This window comes from Protopterus annectens, chromosome 4.part1 (genome assembly GCF_019279795.1).
Source record: "Protopterus annectens isolate FY-2018-M chromosome 4.part1, PAN1.0, whole genome shotgun sequence".
Taxonomy (NCBI): Eukaryota; Metazoa; Chordata; order Ceratodontiformes; family Protopteridae; genus Protopterus; species Protopterus annectens.
Genome location: NC_056734.1, coordinates 315,815,988 through 315,836,829, shown reverse-complemented (window position 1 = coordinate 315,836,829; position 20,842 = coordinate 315,815,988).

Here is a 20,842-nt window from a genome sequence, read left to right as displayed (position 1 = left end):
TAAATTAAAAAAAAGTTTGATTACAATTAAACTTCCCTTCATTGGCCATTTGCATAAAATCCCTTTCACAGGCTTGCTCAAACACTTCTAGGAGAGAGTGCATACATGGTACAAAAACACTGTTTTGTTTAAATAAAATATATTCAGTGTCACGATCATTCTTGTACAACATTTTCAATGCAATATTTCTAATAAACATCTTAATATCAAGTATAAAGTCAATAATGTCCAGTCTTTTAGAGGGTATCAAGGACAACCCTCTATTAAGAAGTGACTTTTCAGAAATACTCAAATTATAATGAGACAAGTTAACTAACTCAAACTCACTTGCCTCTGCATTTTGTTCTGAAATGCTGTCAAGTCCCCTGAAACTTTCCATTTCCTGTTGTTTCTGGTGGGAGTGCATTTCTTCTGGTCTCGAATGGGTAGAGGAAATAAATGAGTAACTGAGTTTAAAGCCGGTTGTACTGTATTAGTGGCTTGCTTCCTTCTCACATCCCCATTAAACTGAGGAATACATTCGTTCATCTTGCTCTCTTTCTTTTGCTCATCATTTGAGGTAGAAGCCCCTTCAGGATTCCCCATCAATGCTGTCCGTTTCACCCTGGTTGTGGATAATTCATTAGAGCTTGTAGGCTGTTCTGCTCTCATCGCTATCATCCCACAATCGCTTGTTGAAGCCGTTAGCAATTCACCACTTCTGCTATTACCTCCCTGTTTGCTGGAGGATTGAATGGAGGCATTGGTTCTATACTGTCCTTTTGATTGGTTAGCAAAAGATGGAGGAAAAGAACGCCCTGCTGCTATTAGTTCTCACTCCCTCTGGATTCCCTCGGCCAAGAGAAAACATTGCAGGCCGCAAAGTCTTTTAAATCTCGTTCAAGTTTTTTCTTTTTATCTAAAAGCAGTCTATGTTCCAACATATACTTCACATACATACATAATTTATAGCCTATAACTCTATACCAAAACTCATAATTTATAATCACATGAATATAAAAACATATGTCTATAAAAAACATTTATTTAATTTAAGCCTCAATGTTTTAGGGGCCTATCCCTCAAAAATGCTTTGGTCGAGACCCTATCATTTAATCCATTGCCTTTATCTGACTGCATCCTGATTATCCATTTGACTTCCTCTCTTTCTGTTCATGTTCATGTGATTATAAATAATGAGTTTTGGTATAGAGTCATAGGCTATAAAATATATGCACTATATATGAATTATGTATATATATATATATATATATATATATATTTTTTTTTTTGTGTGTTATATTTTATGAGTTTTATTTGTATCTGATGAATGACTGCATCTTTTAAATATGTATATGCTGCCATCTAGTGGCTGATTTTTGATAAGCTATTGAGATGTAATGATTTGGCGCCTTTTTTACTATTTAACTGCACAAAAAGTAACAGTGTATATGTCTGAAGAAGGGTTGGTTATAATCCAAAAGCGCTCACCATTTTATTTGTCTTAATAAAAAGGATTTGTACCTAGTGGAGTCGTGGTGGTACTTGATGTGTTTTTTTAAAGAGAATTGCTGCCAGTATCTACATCGAAGGTACCTTTACCCTTAGGCTGCTGTTTGATTTCATTTTACAGGGGTAGATGATTCCCACAGGATAGTATTGCACAGTCATTGGCAGTTAGTCTTTGTCAGTGGCTCAAAGTATAACTGACTGTGTCCTAAGCCATCCTGGATACCTGTTGGTTTTGTATGGGAGTCTGTGACACCTCCCAATAAGCAACCACCTGCTAATGTACTCAAGTCAGAGGGGTCTATATTATGAAAGCAAAAAACCCTATGAGTGAATACCAAAATACTGACCCCTATACCATGAAACACGAAAATCCCAACCGCACTAAACAGCGAAAAACAAAATCGAACTGTCATAGTCGGCCAACCCCACCACTACCTATATACGGCCTACCCAAATAAAATAAATAAGCCACATACATACACTAACCAAACCCTACTTCTAACCTAAAGTAAAGCACAAAACCTTACTTCTAACTGGACACTAAACTCCACATACACAACTAACTATGCACTTTTCTTAACCCCTCCCTAACCCTAAGGTCCGTAACTACCGCACATTTCCCCTACGAAAATATACATAAACAAAATAAATAACCTACATAGATACATTTAACAAAAGCCTACCTCTAACCCTACACCAAATCTAACATACATTACTTATCTAAGCACTTACCTTAACCCGCACCCTATCCTAAACTCTGTAACTATCCAACACTTACCTTATGCAGCTAATCCACAGACGGGCCAATCATGGAAATTCGATATTTCCATTTTCACGGTTTTCAACTTTCACTCTAAGTCCACTTCACGCTATACGGTTTGACGTTTATGTATCCGCGCAAATGTCTTTTCACTCTCGTAATATAGACCCCAGTCAGAGGACACAGTGGCTGTGACTGCAGAGAGGGAATAGATAAATGGGGTATGCCAATAATGGAGGATGGTGAACCCCACTGGTGACTGGCATCATAGTGCCAGTCTCCCCCTACTATCTTCCCAGAGTACAGCTGTTAGACACTTGCCTATCCACCAGGTGACATAGCACTCTGTAGATGACATACACATTTTCCAGCAAGGTCTGCTGGCCTAATATTGTTATATACCTTGTCAGGCCATTATTGGTGGAGTAAGACATGTGTCTGACATCCATTGCATAGTGTAACAGTCAATGGGCTCCACCGGTTACAGTCGGTAGGCATGATCTGACCTTGAGCAAAAGTAACAGTGTTTGGTCCAGTGTCACTAGGTGTACGACAGTGTCAGTGTTCGTATCCATGCTAACTCCTATAATGGCATTTCAGGTGACATGACTCAGAGATCTGGGGACACCACTTGGCACTACATGCTAGTTGTCCCCTATGCAAGTAAGTCTTGCAGTTACTTCCAGCATGTTGCAGGAAGAGAGTCATGCAAGGTTTCTGTACAGTGCACAAATACGTTAGGGAAGTATAATATGTACACACTGTGTTGCTTAGTCTTGCTACAGTTCACTTGCCCAAAAGATGGTCCAGGTCCTTACCTACAATGCCTTGCAGCAGTGCCAGGACATCCCCACATGGGGGACCAACACATTGCATCATGTGTTAACCAATATGGGTGACCAGTACAGCCCCCCCCCAGTGTGAGGTCCTCCCTGGTGGGATCTGGCCACAGATCAGTCTCCTTAGAGCTACTGGCACATACTCCCCCCTGCAGACAATACAGACATATATATCAAGACAGCCATTTATTAACTCCTGTGGGATGGTTAACATGGCATGACTGCACCTCCCCCTTCAGATAGGACAGACAAGTATGTAGAGCTCTACATCCATGCATTATGTCAGCAGAATTACAATGGTATGAACACGGCTGTATGTGACAGAAGGGACACAGCCTCATCATGGCTCACTAAACCTCACTGGTGGACAACTGCCATTAGCAGGCTGTACAAATACAGGTGGACAGAGCTGTGTGACTGTTGGGATGATGGTGCCCCCCTAACATGGAGGCACTACCTCCTCAGCTAAAGGAAGTACATAGTGTTGTTATGATATTGAGAAGACATAATAAATGACAAAAGTAGCCACACATGCAAAGCAGAGCCACAACATAAAATGTAGTTATATGTGTGACTTCAAAGGACAGGCCCAGATTGTCTGTGACCTCATATATCATGATGCCACATACGATGGGTCTGGACTTATACCTAACCTGTACACCCACACTGTCTGCATCAACTACAATCCCTTGTCCCCCCCATGTGACTCGTGAAATTCCTACAACCTGTCCCATACCTTCCATATTTACAGAGCAGTTCATAACTGGCATTTCATTGGAAGATACACAGCATCTATTGCACATGCTAACATTCCAGGCTGCATCCCACATGTGATCTGAAAAGCATTACTAACATCATTGGGTCACACTTGCAATCATACTGACACTACTGGCTGCACACCAGTTGAGTGAACAAAGGCAACTATTATATCCTTGCACAGAGGTGGCGTATCCACTGACCAACATAACTATACACTTCTTTGTCTGAGTATCCATATCTGTATGGCCATAGGGGTGATCATTATGGAACAGATCAGCACACATATATGTGTTCTGCACACAACTGACTGTCCACAGTATGGCTGTGTGAGAGGGGGAGCATGACTGCTACACATGATAGACATTTCCAAGGCAGTCACCATGGACGTGGGTGAGGGTACATCAGGGCATACAACCCCCTTGACTCAGCCAAGCCATCTGACTATATCCCTTGCTCAGGCAACATTTACAAAGCATCCACTTAGGCATCTATGATACTATCATTGTAGGGGGTCAATAAGTGGTCCATTAGGGTGGCCTAATGGTTAAGGTGTTTGCCTTGCAAGCACAAGGTGCAGGGTTTGAGTCTCACAAGGGGTAATTGGCTAGACTTAAAATGGCTTGCAAGGGCAATTAGCTTAGTACTAATCTATGAACCTATGAACCTATTACTGGCACACATACACAGTATAGGGACATCTGCCTCCAATAGCTGATCTGCCAGCAGAAGTGTTCCACAGGGTGCAGTCCAGGGTCCTCCACTGCTTAGAAACCATTCAACCACAATACATCCAACTACTTACTGACTGTGGCTAACAGTGTTGGCTGATGCCGGCAAATTGTTTGCATTCATAGAGTCTCTGTGGTATGTCACTATCCTGCAAGACGATATTGCGAACACATGACTGTTGATATAGTAATGGCCTTAAACTCCGAGCAACTATATATGTAGTATTAGTTCCATCAGTTAGACCTATGTATCTGGTAAGTAGCACATCAGTCGCAGCATGTGATGTACATACTCAGGGGTGAACAAACTGGGCACACAGACCTGGCCACACATGTTTACACCTAATGTGCCTCAGATCACCCTGTCTCTACAGTGGTATGGCAGGAATCATATAGCATAGCTGAGGCCATAGTCACCTGTAAGTGACATGTTCATAACCTTCAAATACTCTTCCCTCAGCATGCCAATATGAGTGCAATGGTCATTTGGTGATGTATCTTTCCAAGCAGTACTGGCAATTGCACACAACAGTATACTCCCTCACAAGGTCACAACACCTTCTTAGTATGTGTTCAATGGGGATAGTCTGCAATGAGTGTCATTGTCACCTGTGGCATATAGACTTCTCAGAGATGATCTGTATGTTGCATTTGGGGTAATGTGTGACATTGCTTGATTGCATATGCTGCCTATCTCTAGGAGGCATAGTAGATGGATAACCCACTGTAAGGACATTAACCTTATATGTGACATTGGTACTACAAGCTTGTGGGAGAGATTTGTCTAGCAGACTTACACCCTTGAAACAGAACTCTGCCTAATTGCACACAGAGCACCTCAGTGCACGTCACCACATGCTGTCTGTATGATTGGCTGGGTGACTGTTATCTCAACACAGGGCAACTGCCTGTGTCCCTCTTGGACTGGGACAATGCATGCTGATCCTCTAACTACTGGTATAAAGATGTTTATGATTGTGTGGGCTGTATAACCATTATGCCAGTGAAATTCAAATGTCATATGGTTCCAAAATATGAAGTAAAATGCTCTAACAGGCTCACACACAACCATGGCTACATCAAGGCTAGCATCACTTCCAACTACTGCATAGAGGACACACCACGGCACACACACAGTGCAAGTTGGCTATATGCAGATGAGAACACTTACTTATATAATGGTACACACTACAGATCACAGTATGTGATGCACTCAACACACCTCATGTCTGCTAATACTATCAGTTTAGGATATATTATTCTTGATGACATCAGCAGGCCTTGTTATGGTTAGTCCTTTGGAGTGCCACATCACACACTTCAAATAAAATACTGAAAAACCCTACCTATTTCTATGTTAACAAGATGATCATATTTATGCCATCAGGACACATACACTCACCAAGTAGCCTAGAGTGAGATTAGAACCCCTATATATCTAGCCTTACACACCATAGATCACAGTATTTATTGCACACACGTCTTGATATTACACTATCAGCTGGTAGTCTTAAGGTGGATGTCATCATCAGGCCTTGTAGATGAGGGCAGTGTGGAAGGCAGAAGCAAGTTACAAGACCAAAAAGTGCATATCTGTTGCAGGTGGATAGTGCACGAGTGCATGGCAGTTGTTTTGTAGAGGTATACACACACACACACACACACACACACACACACACACACACACACACACACACACACACACACACACACACACACACACAAAGTAGCCAGGAGTGAGATTTGAGTCCCTATCTTTCCAGTCTCATTTTCTACAGATTACAATACTTATTGCACATGCCAAAGGTTGAGTCTGTAGTATATGTGATTGCAGGCACAGTACTTGTGCATTACACAAACTAGGTTTGTGTTGAATAGCATCTGTGGTCTGCAGAGTGATATTGCTTTATATTGTTATCTGCATCAAGTATCCTAGCAGTTGGATAACTGTTATTATCCTAGCTATGTGTGTACATTTACCAGTATGGCCACATGTGGCTGCTTGCAGTTAGACAGGCAAACCTGTGGGCAGGAACAATGTGCTCTCTTCATGTGTGCATTGACAACATTATACATTACACCATCTGCTCACCTGCATCTCTCTACATGGTGACATTCAGCAGGCACAGGCATCTGATAGTAATTGGATTATGTACTGCTGCTCCCTTAGTATGGATCCTTTGAGCAACAGTATGGATGTGTGATAGTGCAGATATACTCACCGGTATTAGGGTATGTAGGACAATACAGACATCCACACACATATTTATGTAATTAACAGGGATGTATATATAAATGTAGCTGTGTGTATGATATGTATATGTGTTATGTAGATATATGTAGAGTGTCTATGTATCAGTGTGCTATATATAGCTATATTATATTGATATATATCTATTTGATACTACATAGTGATAGATATACTATGTATGTGAAAGAGTGATAGTGACAGACGGATATGTATACGTATATGTCTGTATGTATAGACATATCTATATATAACAGGTCAGTCTGATGACTGGGGAAGAGAATTGTATCATTTTAACTATGTTTGGGCATGCCCAGTTTGACTGTCAGTACTTATAAAGTGACTCCAGGCCATACCTACCCATAATCCAGTCGAGGATTTTGTGTGTTACAGACTATACCTCTCAACTGTCCAGAGTTTTGCAGAATAGCTTTTGGCTCATAGTTTTATCTGTTCCTCATAAAATTTGTGGTTTTCTAGCAAATCACTTGGATGAACCTAGGAATGAAGTCACTAAATAGTGACATACATTTGAGTGTCTGACTTCAAATCATTCAGAAAAATGTCTGTTGAAACAAACCCTGTTATTTTAGCAAGTGTTTACATTTATAAGAGCAGTGTTTAATAAATGCCCCTATTTGTGAGCCTTTGCCCCCCATTTTGTCAGGCTATGAACAGATTTCTTGCACTAAAAGGTTGAGAGGTATGTTACAGATATTGACATCTGTCCCTGTTTCTGCAGTACTGCATGTCACTCTAACTGTCCACTGCATTCCAGGCTGTTGGCTGTACTTAATATGTGACTGAGGTTCATAATGTTACACCACACGCAGACTGACAGTCTATGAAAACACCAACATAATAATACCTCACATGCAACAGATGTGCTACTTCCAGATTAGAAGCATCAGCACCATCATCCATGCTAACTTCCCTAGTTCAGTGAGCCACACAGGCTGCCAGACAGAGTGTGATTGAGTTCTATGTTATAGCCCAGAGATTGCCTGGTCTGCTGATACACCATTGCTGACTTTCTGTTAAAGCAGTTATATGGCAACACTGCTGCATTGGGTGTGGGGCAACAACAACACATGATCTGCTGGTATAGGCAGTAGTCCAAATATCATGTGACCCCACTGTTTAACATATCCCTTGACTGGTGTAATGCATATTCTAACCGTGAAGCCTAGTGATTATTAGGTAACACATACTATTGGACTAGGTACCTGTAGTCCCATGTGGATGTTAGTTCTGTCCATGTAGCCCACAATATTTCCTTGCATAAATGCAGCAGATCCATACATACGATACCATATTATAGTAATATTATAGTAATCCTTACAAGTAATGTGGGTAATCTCCCAGTGAAGTACCTCGCAGGATGCGCAGTAGCAAAGCCCGCCCCAGACACGCCTCCTAGACTCACAATGTCACGTAATTGTTGAAAAACACAGTAGCAAAGCCCGCCTCCTAGTAACCCTGACAGACAGCAGAAGTTAAAATCACCATTTCAGAAACAAGTTATTGCACCATCACTTTACAGGCTATTGCACCATCAAAACAGACAGCCATTGTTGTTTCAGCGCTTAAACATTTGTTCAGTTATGTGTCTGTAAAATATACAGTTGGAACCGAGAAGTCATAGACGCTCTATCTACATTTTGAGAGGTATCCGGTAAACTGGATCACTTCACTTACAAATTATTCAGAGCTTCACATTTTGATTACTTCTGGGGGAACCCAATATATACAATTCTGTTGGTCGTCTTCATACGTTAATAGCATACAATACATAGCTCTGAAAAGGGGAAGCCCAGTTATGTCCATGACAAGTACTTAGTAATGCAAATATTCTACTAGCAAGCGAACGTTGGCTTTTAAGCTATTTCATTCATGGCTTGTAGCTTTGACGTGCCTTTAGAGGAAAGAGTTGAGAGTATGAGTGTGGCTCTTTACATGTCAGTTTAAAGTTATTAACCACGTTATTTGTGTTTAATTTAGCACCCTCTTGTGTTTGTACATCTTTTATTACAGTGCGGACTGTGCTTGTGTGTCTGTGCAGTGCTGCCCTAACACACACGCGCGTTTGAGAGTATTGTCTCACAGGCATACAGAAAAATGACATAACTAGACTAGATCTTTAGGTCTGAGCTCCGCGCTCACTGTCACTCAAATGTGCCAATCAATTTGGACACGCCCAAAGCTGCGCAGTACCGCCCGCGAGGTACTTCACTGGGAGATTACCGTAATGTGTAGGTCGGAGACTTACCTTGTGAATGCAGCAGTTGACAGGACTGTAGCTCAGGGCTGACTCTGTGTGATGCAAGATGTACACAGCCAATGCATGGATAGGTACAGGTTATGTAGGTTGTCCGGCATCAACAATTTTATTATATGTATGTGAGTAGGAGTAAAGTGCCAGTCCCTAGGGCTCTAGGTTGTCAGTGAATGTGCTATACATTGTCTCTTAGCCAAAGCCCGGGTATACTGGACATACCTACATCTGCCAATAGGGACATCATCAGGGAGTTCCTCCTCTGAGTCCTCCTGTGACTGTTGCTGTGTTGATGTAGGCACTGGAGTTGGGGGCTGTGTATGCTTTCCCTTTGCTAATCCTGCTGCAGCTGTTTCTGCAAGATCATATTGTGTAGCATGGCACATACTGTGAACATATGGGTCCATGTGGCTGGAGAGTACTGCAGGTCTCCACCAGATATATTGAGGCACCAAAACCGTGACTTCAGAAGCCCAAACACATGTTCTATGATGTTCATAGTTTGTGTGTGTGCCTCACTATGGTGTTCTTTAGTGGGTGTGTGTGCATTTCTAATGGGTATCATCATCAATGGTTCCAGTGCATAACCAGCATCCCCCAGTAAATGGCCATGTGGAATGTTCCCCCTAGCAAACATCTGGTACAGCTGTGATGCATGCCAGATATGGGAGTCGTGATAACTCCCAGGGCTTCCAGCACACACATTCATGATAATCTCCAGGTCATTGGACACAACCTGTCTGTTGATGGAGTGGTACCATTTGCAGTTGATGTAGATTTTACCCTATTCACCTGGTGGTGACTTGATGTGTACATGAGTGCAATCTATGGCACCCAGTACCTCAGGGTAGTGTGCTGCACAGTAGCAGTGTTGCATATTGCTGGCTCTTGCCTCAGGGGTGAGGGGAAAATAAATGTGTTCACTGGCATGTGGTAGCATGCCATCCAGGAACCAGTGAAGTACCCTGGAAGCAGATGCCTGTGAGACTCCCATCATGTCCCCAGTTGGTCTTTGAAAAGTACCTGTAGCTAGTATCCTAAGGGCTACACATACCTTTGTTTCCAATGGGAAGGGTTCCCCTTTGATGCCTCTGGGTCTGAGTTGAGGGTGGCAGAACTCAGTGAGTTCTTATAATATGTCCCTGTCCACTCTGTAGCACTCTACAATCTCCAGCTCATGTAGCTCCTGGAAGGTTGCCCTGGGCCTGAACACTCTTCTCATTCCCTGTCTAGGCCTATTGTCAGCAGCACCAGCAACACTGACTAATGCATCTAGCACATACAGATGGAGCAGATATGCAGCAGCCCCTAGCATTCTCTTCCCAAGTCTATACTCCAGTGGTGCAGACTATGGGGGAAAAATCAGATTGTAGGGTATATGCATACTTTATATTGCTCTGCTATAGGTGCTGACTGTGTGATTGGCTATCTGTAATGCATTCTACCTGCCTAGTATATCATTAACATCATTTAATGGCACTAGTTTAAGTTAAAGAGTGGTCAAAACTAATTAATATGTCACTGGTTTTAGATACACTCAGCACTGCGGTGTGCCACGCAAACGCGTGCCCCGTAGGTAAACAGAGCTTAGCAGTCAGTGTACACAGCTCCTGAGACTTCCATGCTCAGCATGGCACTGCAGTGCGCAACCAGGCTGAAATAAACTTAAAAGTCATTGGACTCACCCTCCCCTGATGTCAGCTACCTCCTCTGTAAACAACAACATGGTTCTCTGCTTACACAAAGGGGATATGCAGAAACGATTACCTCTTTGTGCTATTCAGTAACTCTACCTTATTTGCATAGGGATCCATACTCGCAACTTGGAAACTACATGCTTCGAAGCCCTATCACATTACCAACATCACCAATACACCATTGCAGATACTCCATGCAGGATCCTGTGATACATTTCTGTCACATAATATTAATTTTGTTTTTTTTTCCTTTTTTTTTTTTTTTTTTAATAAAGTATGTTTGAGCAGTAAGGCATGTCATGCAAACATGCTCAGATTATTAAAAAAGTTTTAATTTAACTTATTTCCTTTAATTTGTCAGACACACAGAGGATAGTTTCACTCATATCTGTATGTGGTATGCCATTTCTGTCCATCTGTCTACATTTTTACAACCCCTTTTGTCTGTCTATATTCCTGTACACAGAATTTTTCAGGGTACACTATAGACACTGACACAGGGTCTGCAGAGCTACCTATCTGTTTGCTGGATCACTCTAGCTGCCTCATTTGCATGAGACTCACCTGCTTATGAGGTGATTTGCATGCCATGGAAGTTTTCATGTTGGTGCGCTCAGCAGAGCTTACTGAATCTAAAAGTGTTTGTGGCCGTGTTAGCAGTGCTGCGCAATTCCTACACTGAAAAAAAAAACGTGTAGGCTTTATTAAATTGCCCCCTTCTAAATACTTTATTTTGCAAAATATGCTCTGTAATAGCTGTATTCTGAGAAATATGCACTGCAATGGCTGTACTTTTGCGAAATAGCTTTACAGTAAGACTACACAAACATGCAAACACTTTATACACTTCTGATAACTTGGATATATTTGTTTAATATAAAAAATACATGCTTTGGGAAAATGCAGCTGTTTCCCTTTTATTTTATTCATGTTATGCAATTTGGACTTTATTTCAAACATTTTCTGCAGTAATCTGAATATTTTTATCAATCTCGTATATATCGGTTTAAGCGAATTTCATTTAGAATGTTCTGTATGCCTTGTTTCATATTTTACGAATAAGAAATAGATGGGCAAGTTTTAATACCTGAAATTCATTTCTGACCTGTTTTGCGAAGTATGCACATTTTAGGAATGATTCACTCCTCTTTGTTCCACCATCTACAAGAAAGTGCCCTAAGTCGTCTTAGCCATGCCACCTCTGACTTCATGCCCTTTAGACATGCCGCTTCTGAGACTATATCATTTATGTCTGTCCAACATAGATGACAAGCAGGTGGGGTATTTCATTTAGAAATTTTAATACATAAAAACACATCAGGATTGATAGCAGCATCATAAAATGCAAACAAACTAGGTAACAGTCAGAGCTTACATACATATATGCTTACATCTCAACAGCTTACTACAAAATGGCAGTCAGACTCGCATGTGTTCAGTTACTATACACTTGTGCAAGCCCTTGGATAGCTTCTTAAAGGTACATGCACACACATTGATCTACAATGAGGACTAACCCTGTTCCCCCTGATGGCAGATAGCTGAGCAGCACAAGTACTAGGCTAACACCAGTCTAATTTAAAGATTTGGGTATTTCTTCTACCTCTTATGACCTCATGACATGACTGTATGTTTCCTTCTGATTATGCTGCTGGCAAAAAACAATGTCCTTTGGCTTTCAGTTGCTATGAAAGAAGAAGCAGACAGAAATGTGCTGTTTACTCAATTATATCAAATCAATCATGAAGTTTCTCTACAAAAGTGAACATCGTCTACCCAGTGTATACACTACAAAGTCAGATTTCCACCGGGTCCAGTCAGACAATTGGTACTTGCAAATGAATGTTGTTAAGTTGAATAGCATGCAGTCAAATTGAGGAAGAACGGAATGAATATCCAGGATCTTTTGCAGCTGCAAGATCATTGTGGCTAATGTCAACTACTACAGGAGAAAAAAAGAAAGAAAATAGGGTTTAGCAAATATTAAAAGAAAGATTATAATAACAATTTTGTTTCTGCTGGCTGGTGCACAGGGTTGCTGAAGCACTTTCTTCTCCATCTTTCATAGGGCTGCTCATATGGGTAGTACCCCACCCTATGCACACATACACACGCACACACACACACACACACACACACACACACACACACACACACACACACACACACACACACACCCCTGATACTTATGTATACTCACTTTCTGATTTTTGTACTGTGAAGTAGAGGGAATTCTTCGACCTTATGCATTCTAGTTACAACTACAGACTCACACTTAACTGCCTCACTCTTCTGAGGATTATGATTACTGTAATCAGGATTTTAAGAGTTAAACACAGCATGCACAAGTGCAATTATAAGGAAATGATAAATATTAAGCAAGATTATCTATACTGTCTAGATTTTTTCAAACAGCACTAAAAAAATAATGGTTTCAGATCCTTTTGCATATAGACTATAATACTAGAAAAAGGCTTTTCTTTTAGAATGCACCTCTAATTCTGAGGAAGATACATGACACATCTTTGAATAATTAGGTACAACCTACACTCAGTCAGAATTTGCACACATCAAAATGGCAGTGAAAAGAGTGGTCAGTGTTATTGGCTCATTTTGTGAACACTCTTGTACTCTTGGATAATTTTGATTTTGAGAGTAGTCTACTAATGTTGGGAGAACAGAAGGCCTTGCAAGAAAACTTATTGGCCAGCTACTTGAAGGCTGGAAATTCACATCTCTCAAAAGTTTCTAGTCTTACAGTGGCCAAGATACAAAGCAGTGAAAAGACGGTGCGTCAGATGGTATAACTAAGCAATTCAGTACATAGCCCTACATCCTTTAGTGTTAATAAATGAAGCTAATTAAAGAATTTGCACTAGTTACTGCAAAAACATTTTTGTTAATTTTTTAACTTAAGACCACTATGCACACTGTCCTGGGGCAATTTAGTAGATGGCTAGTTAAATGAATTTATTCCAAGTTATATTGCCAATAAGAAAGGACTGAGGGTCTCATACCCAGTACTAGAAAAGGAAGCTAATTTGCAACTTATAGCTTCAATTTTCTGTGCTAAGATGTCAGAGCAAAGAGAAAAATTGTTGAGGCTGCTCTTTGTTGTTTTAACCATTTGATAATACAAATTATCATTATTTAATTACATTTGTGTCTTGCAATAATGTTCAACTTCCTAATTGCTACATAATGCAGCCGGTAACTAAGTATTACTGCCTTAAATTTGCATTAAAAGCCTTATTTAATTATTTTTATTTGTTAACCATGGAAGAGCAGCAATCTTAGGAGACTAGACTCATACTCAGTTATGGAGTACAAAATCAGAAGCAGGAAGTGCAACAAAAATATTCAAACTGCACTGAGTAGAAGAAAGAGAAAGAACAAAAACAGGGAGCCCCAGAGGAACCTTCTTACTGATTTGGATAGGCAATATTTATAGCTACAACCAATGTTTACACATATATACATGTATATATATATATATATATATATATATATATATATATATATATATATATATATAGATAGATAGATATATGCATTCACTTCAGAATCTCAAAATTCTGAAACATCACATTTCATATGATCGAGACCATATGATCAATGTTTCAGATTATCGAAATTCCAAAACAAACAAAAAAACAACATTTTAAATGTTTCTGCAGAGGGGCTAGCCCCCTGCACCCCCCACCCCCCGCTACTTAAATAATTCAACTCCTAGATCGCACTGCAGTGAGGAAAATGGAAATCTCCCATTCTGCGCTGTATGCAGATCTCCGTTCGCAATGTCGAGACTCCGAAGGTTCGATCATATGGTCTCGGCCATATGAAATTCTATCTTTCAAGATTTTGGCATTGTGAAGTGCTCCTATATATATATATATATATATATATATATATATATATATATATATATATATATATATATATATAAGCTTGAAATACCGAAATCTCAAATTTCAGTATCTCGAGACTATAAAGCTGAAAATTCACAATATCGAAACCCCAAAAGCTCGAAATTCAAAATCGCGACTTTTAAATACACCATCCACCACACAAACATACATATACCTTCCTCCCCACACTACAACAAACCAACAAAACACACACAAACAGAACAACACAAATACACACACCTACCCTACAAATAAGCAAGGGGGCAAGCCACCCTCACACCACACCCCCGCTACTTATATATACAAACTCACAGGTCACACTAAAAAGGCAAAAACACTAAAGACACCATTACATACTCTATATTTCCCTTGCAAAAACACACATCACATATGTACAAACACTACCACTCTCAACACTTACACACTCAAACTCTTACCTACTTACCCTAACGTACACCACAAGTTTCCCAACATACTCACATATACTCATTTTCCTACTCAAAACCCTTAAAAAAACAGCACTTACCTAAATCTCCACATATATCCACACAACAGTTGGCAAACCATATCCCACAGCACACCGCAACTTACAAACACAGCAAATCCTACGTACCACACCACCACAACCGAAAATTCGACACTTCAAATTCGATTAAGTGCAGTTTCGCTCAACTGCACTTTTGGCATTTTCGTCTTAAGATACTGAAATTAGAGATTTCAGTATTTCAAGATAGTAAAGTGCTTGTATATATATATATATATATATATATATATATATATATATATATATATATATATATATATATATACACATACATACATATATATATATATATATATAATGTATATATATATGTGTAAAATGTGCGTGTGTGTGTGTGTGTGTGTGTGTGTGTGTATATATATATATATATATATATATATATATATATATAGAGAGAGAGAGAGAGAGAGATACACATCTACACATGCATCTATACACACACACACACACACACATATATATATATATATATATATATATATAATTTTAATGTATTCACTATTATAAGAAGGTATATCCATTAGAAATGCATTTATATATATCTTTAGTATAAACTATTGGCATAATGTGGGGGCTGTGCCCCCCACACCCCCCCTTATTTAATATTCTCACTCCAGGGTTGCACTGCAGTGGGGCGGGGGCTATATTCCATTTTCGACCAAATGAATTTCGACCAAGTGAGCTTTCAGTCAAGTCAGCTTTCAGTGAAGTGAAATGCCTGGAATCATTTTCGACTAAGTATAATTCACATAACAGAATAGAATGTGTAAATACAAACGTGGACTAGTAGGAGGCATGATGTGTGGGAATCCGGTGGGGGGCATGAGGGAGGAGAGTTAGGGTCCTTGAATGACATGATAAGCTTTTTAATATGTGATGTAATAGAAGTTGCGAGTAACTAGGATATAGAAATTGGAAAGGGGTCAGTACAGAGTATTACTAATAAAGCATTTACATATATTTGCTTTCTGGAGCTGTTTCTTTCACCCATTTCTAAAGACATAGTAGGGGTTACTTATACCTTAGATTGCTTTCCATAGGAAGGCCTATATAAATGTTTTAACTCTTCTGCCCTCGTGGAATATACTTGATTGTTGATCAGAACTTAAAGTATGAATTTGTACATGTCCTGGGATACAGAATTGCATATTATCAATTACCTAGTTCAATCACTGTCCTTATATAGTCTAGCATCCTCAAATGTTCTGTTTTTATCTGGTAGAGCTCGATTGATTCAGTACATTACATTAAAATACCCAAAGCTGACTTATCATAGGAGGTTACTAGGTTAATGGTCCGGGGCCATTACAAGCCTAGTCAAGAGTTTATCCCCAAAAATGAAACCTCAGTCAGCAACTGTCACCCCTGTCAGTGAGGGACAAAGGTGGAACCTCTGGAACAAATTTGTGGTTTCCCATCCACTCATCAAGGTTGCCCTTGAAGAGGGTCAGCAAGGTACTCTGTTTGACATGTATGGAAAGTCTATTCCAGAGATGGGGCAGCCTCTGGGAGACAAACCTGTCTTTCCAGCAGGTTTTGTTGATGTCGCATATTAAATTTAGGCATTTTGAACTGGTAATGCGTGAGGAGTTAGACTTACAGATATGGAGCAATGTGAATATCCTGGTCTTTCTCTCTCTCTCTCTCGCTCTCTCTTTCTGCAGTTTGTGCGATTGCTAAAGCTAATATGCATAACTGCTATTTGTAGCATGCTTATTAAATGCAGCTTTCCACAGCAGGCAGAATTGCAATAAATTATCATTCCGCATATTAATATATGTTCTTGTTCAGCAAATTCGTTTGTTCTTATCTGGTTAGAATGTTGTTCACATGAACTTCTTTAACATGGACTAATATTTCCTTACTAAGTTTAGCCTCACTTTTTTGTAGGCTTGCTAGAAAGTCTTATGGTATGATTTCTGTAGTTCAAAACAAGATATTCCCAATGACAGAACAAAGTAAACTGTAAAACAGCTCCCTACTGGACCTCATTTTACTCATCAATCTCTTTCTAAAGAACTTATGGTCAAACTGTCTGTACTGAGCTATGTCTGCAAGCCAACATTTTGGCCAGCTGACAACAGAGATTTGCATCCATATTCCCATCAAGTTTGGATAATGGCTGTTACTGAAAAGTCTAACTTTCTTTGATGGGCTTAGATATCTAATTATTTGGAGTAAACTATTAACAGTTACATGCGTGGCTTGTACAAGCTTGTTTCTCACAGAGTTGCAGAAATATTTCTTCCTTGCATGACTGTAAAAATTATGTTTGTTACTCTCTTGCTGAATTCTAGCAGCTGTACTTACATTAGCAGTTATGCATATCAGTTTTAGCAATTACACAAATATGAAATACAAGTTGTACACTCATATGCATGAAAGACAATCACTTTATCTTATCATGGTGTTTACTGGAGTACTGCTGTAAAAGTCCCATCAATTTCATGTTTCTCTCTCATAATTTCTGCAACATTGAAAAGAAAATTGATGTTTATATAATTGTTTGTATAATGTATGTACATGAAATGCAAGGGTCTCTTTTATTGTCTACCTGAGGTCATGATCATATCATCCTTAAAGTTTGAATATAGATATAGCTATAGTTATCTATATATCTGTAGCTATAGCCTTAACAATCTAACAATACATGTGTTTTATATCTATCTATATATATTTACGCACACACTTGTATTTGCAGTATACCTGAAAGTTGCTGAACAATTAGTATTGCTTAATAGAGTCATAGATTAGTACTAGGCTAACTGTCCTCATGGGCCATTTTAAGCCTAGCCAATTACCTCATGTGAGAATGAAACCCTACACCTTGTGTTTCTAAGGTAAGCACCTTAACCATGGTGCCAACCTCCCACCACTGTTAAGTATTAAGAATTTTGAATGCAGTCATTTTATCAAGTGTGAAAGTTATCAGTATATACTGTTATCAAAAGTGCCAATATTGATAATAGCATATACGTAGTCTGTTGTTATAGTTGAGTGATGCTTCTAGGTTATGCTTATGTAAAGATGTACTACATGTATAGTTTCATTTTCTGTTTGTTATTACTGCTGGTGCATTATATGAGAGTATTCCTGCACTGATTGCATTGCTCTGGCATATTCCTTCCTTGTATGAGTTGGGGCAACAATGACGTTTGTATGTCTACATTTGTGGGGTGTTTACTATTTAATTTCCTGTAATTGTGCCTATGAGCTGTTGCACATTTGTGTTTGTGTGTGTGTGTGTGTGTGTGTGTGTGTGTGTGTGTGTGTGTGTGTGTGTGTGTGTGTGTGTGTGTGTGTGTGTGTGTGTGTGTGTGTGTGTGTGTGTGTGTGTGTTTGAGTGCATGCGTGCGTGAGTGCGTGTGTGTAATTGTGTGTGTGTTTCTAAATTGTTAAACCATGAGAACAGAAGTGTGGTATCATCTGCATATTGTACTGTGGGTATCGTGGTTACTACTGTGTACATATCACAAATAAAGATGATAACTACAACAAGAATTAGAAAGGATCTTGAGGTGTACCAATTATGACTTAGTAAGAGGAATGTATACAGTATCAATATGCACTTTGAGAAATCATTTAAGTAACAGTTACACCAAAGAACCATCTTTTTTATTTACATCTAAACTGGTCAGTCATTTTTAGGATTAACTAATGTGAAACTGAAATGAAAGCCTTTGATAACTTAGAAAAGGTGATGTAACATATTAGCCTTTTTTTTTCTTTTTGACATATTGTTCCCGCTACCCTCCCCCCCTCAAAAAAATACAAGGCAGTCTTTGGACTGTCCCCAGGATGAAAATCATGATAAGTGTGAGACAGTAAGTTATTCTTTATGAGGTGACCTAATTTCTTGTTATAAATTTTCACAAACCTTAGATATAGAGACAAGTATGGCTGATGGACTATATCTTAAGAATTCTGCAGAGGTGCCAACTTTAAGAAGAAGGGATCTGTAATGATATGTTTCCTCAGTATGGCAGCATATTCTTCCTGGGTAGATCTGTTTGCATATAGTAACAGAATATGCTTTTGACTGATTTGCTCTATAAAATGATTCTAATACCATGACAGGAATGGACCCCGTTCCTAAGTCAAAGTATGATTAAAGTTCATGAAATTAGTATTGGTTCAGTCTTTGATGTCAGCCAAAACTGTTTTTTGCAGCACCCACAATTTGCCTAATAATGACTCCTTCTGTAATTCATAGGGGGTTACATGTATTGGTAACATATCTAAATATGATTGTAGATTTTTTTTATAAGACATGTTGCTCCTACTACTATTGGAACTGCCTGGGTATCTTTCTTCTACATGGCTCTCATTACTGCCTGCAAATCTTGACACTTTATGACTTTATGTCTCTCTGTATGCAAGGCACTGTAGTCACTGGGTGTTATGATTTCTATGATCAATGCTACTTTTGTCTTCTATTCATGGACCACTATATCTGGTTTTCTAACATCTATTTTTTGAACTGTTGGTAATGGGTGATCCCATATGATGTAGACCATAATTTTCTATGATACTTTATGGATCATGTTTCTAGTGCTTTTCAGCTGCTTCAGTATTACAATGTTTGCATAGTCCCCAGTGCAACAGTCTTACCACATTATTATGCCTTTCACTATACAATCCTTTTGCCATTAGCATGTCACAGCTAACAACAAGGTGTGTGACTTTTTCAATTCTTTTACAAAACTTACATTTGTCTGTTTCTCCCACATGTTCAGTGGTCTTTGTAAACCAACATGTAAGTGGCCCACTATCTTGGGCCGACAATATTAACCATACATCTTTTGGTTTGAATTCACCTCTACTTAATCATTCCTGTATTCAGTACTGATCAACTTGGAGTTCTTCCAGAAATTTTCTATGCTTGTAACTATATTTATGCATTTTCCACATTTTTACTTTTTCATCTTATCCTTCACCTTATATTCTTTCTTTTGTTTTTTGGCACATTCAGTTGCTGCTGATTTTTATCTACTACTGGTTTGATTTCTATTCCTGCTTGACGCTGATCTGCTTCTGCTAGACTATGCAGGGAAGTCATCTTAGAATTATTCTCCTCATGTTTCAAAACTTTCACTGCATTTGGGTCAAGTGAGGTCAGTAGATATGTCTTTTCATGCCTTTTGAACTTGGTCAACTTCTTCGAAACAGTCACCAAGGCCATTGATGAGGGAAAGGCAGTCCATACAGCCTACCTTGACCTTGCAAAGGCTTTCACAATGTAAACCCATATGTCACAAGATGGGTTGCAAACTGGCAGGACAGAACCCACAGGGTTAGAGTTGCTGAGGCCAGCATGGGAGGACTTTGGCTGACTATCAGACCAATGATCGAAAGTAATGCCCCCATTGGGATGTATCTCAGACAGAGGCACAACAAACTAATGGGCACAGTATTTTTCATATAAGGGGTGGCGTAAGCCAAAATTTAAATGCCTTAGGGCAGATAGCCTAGTATAAACCTATGAACCTATGAACCTATGTGTGCAGTCCCATGATTACAGATCTATACATGTAATCAGTTTCAAGGAAGCCCATACTCCTTCAGAACAGGGACTATATAATCTTGGTATGCA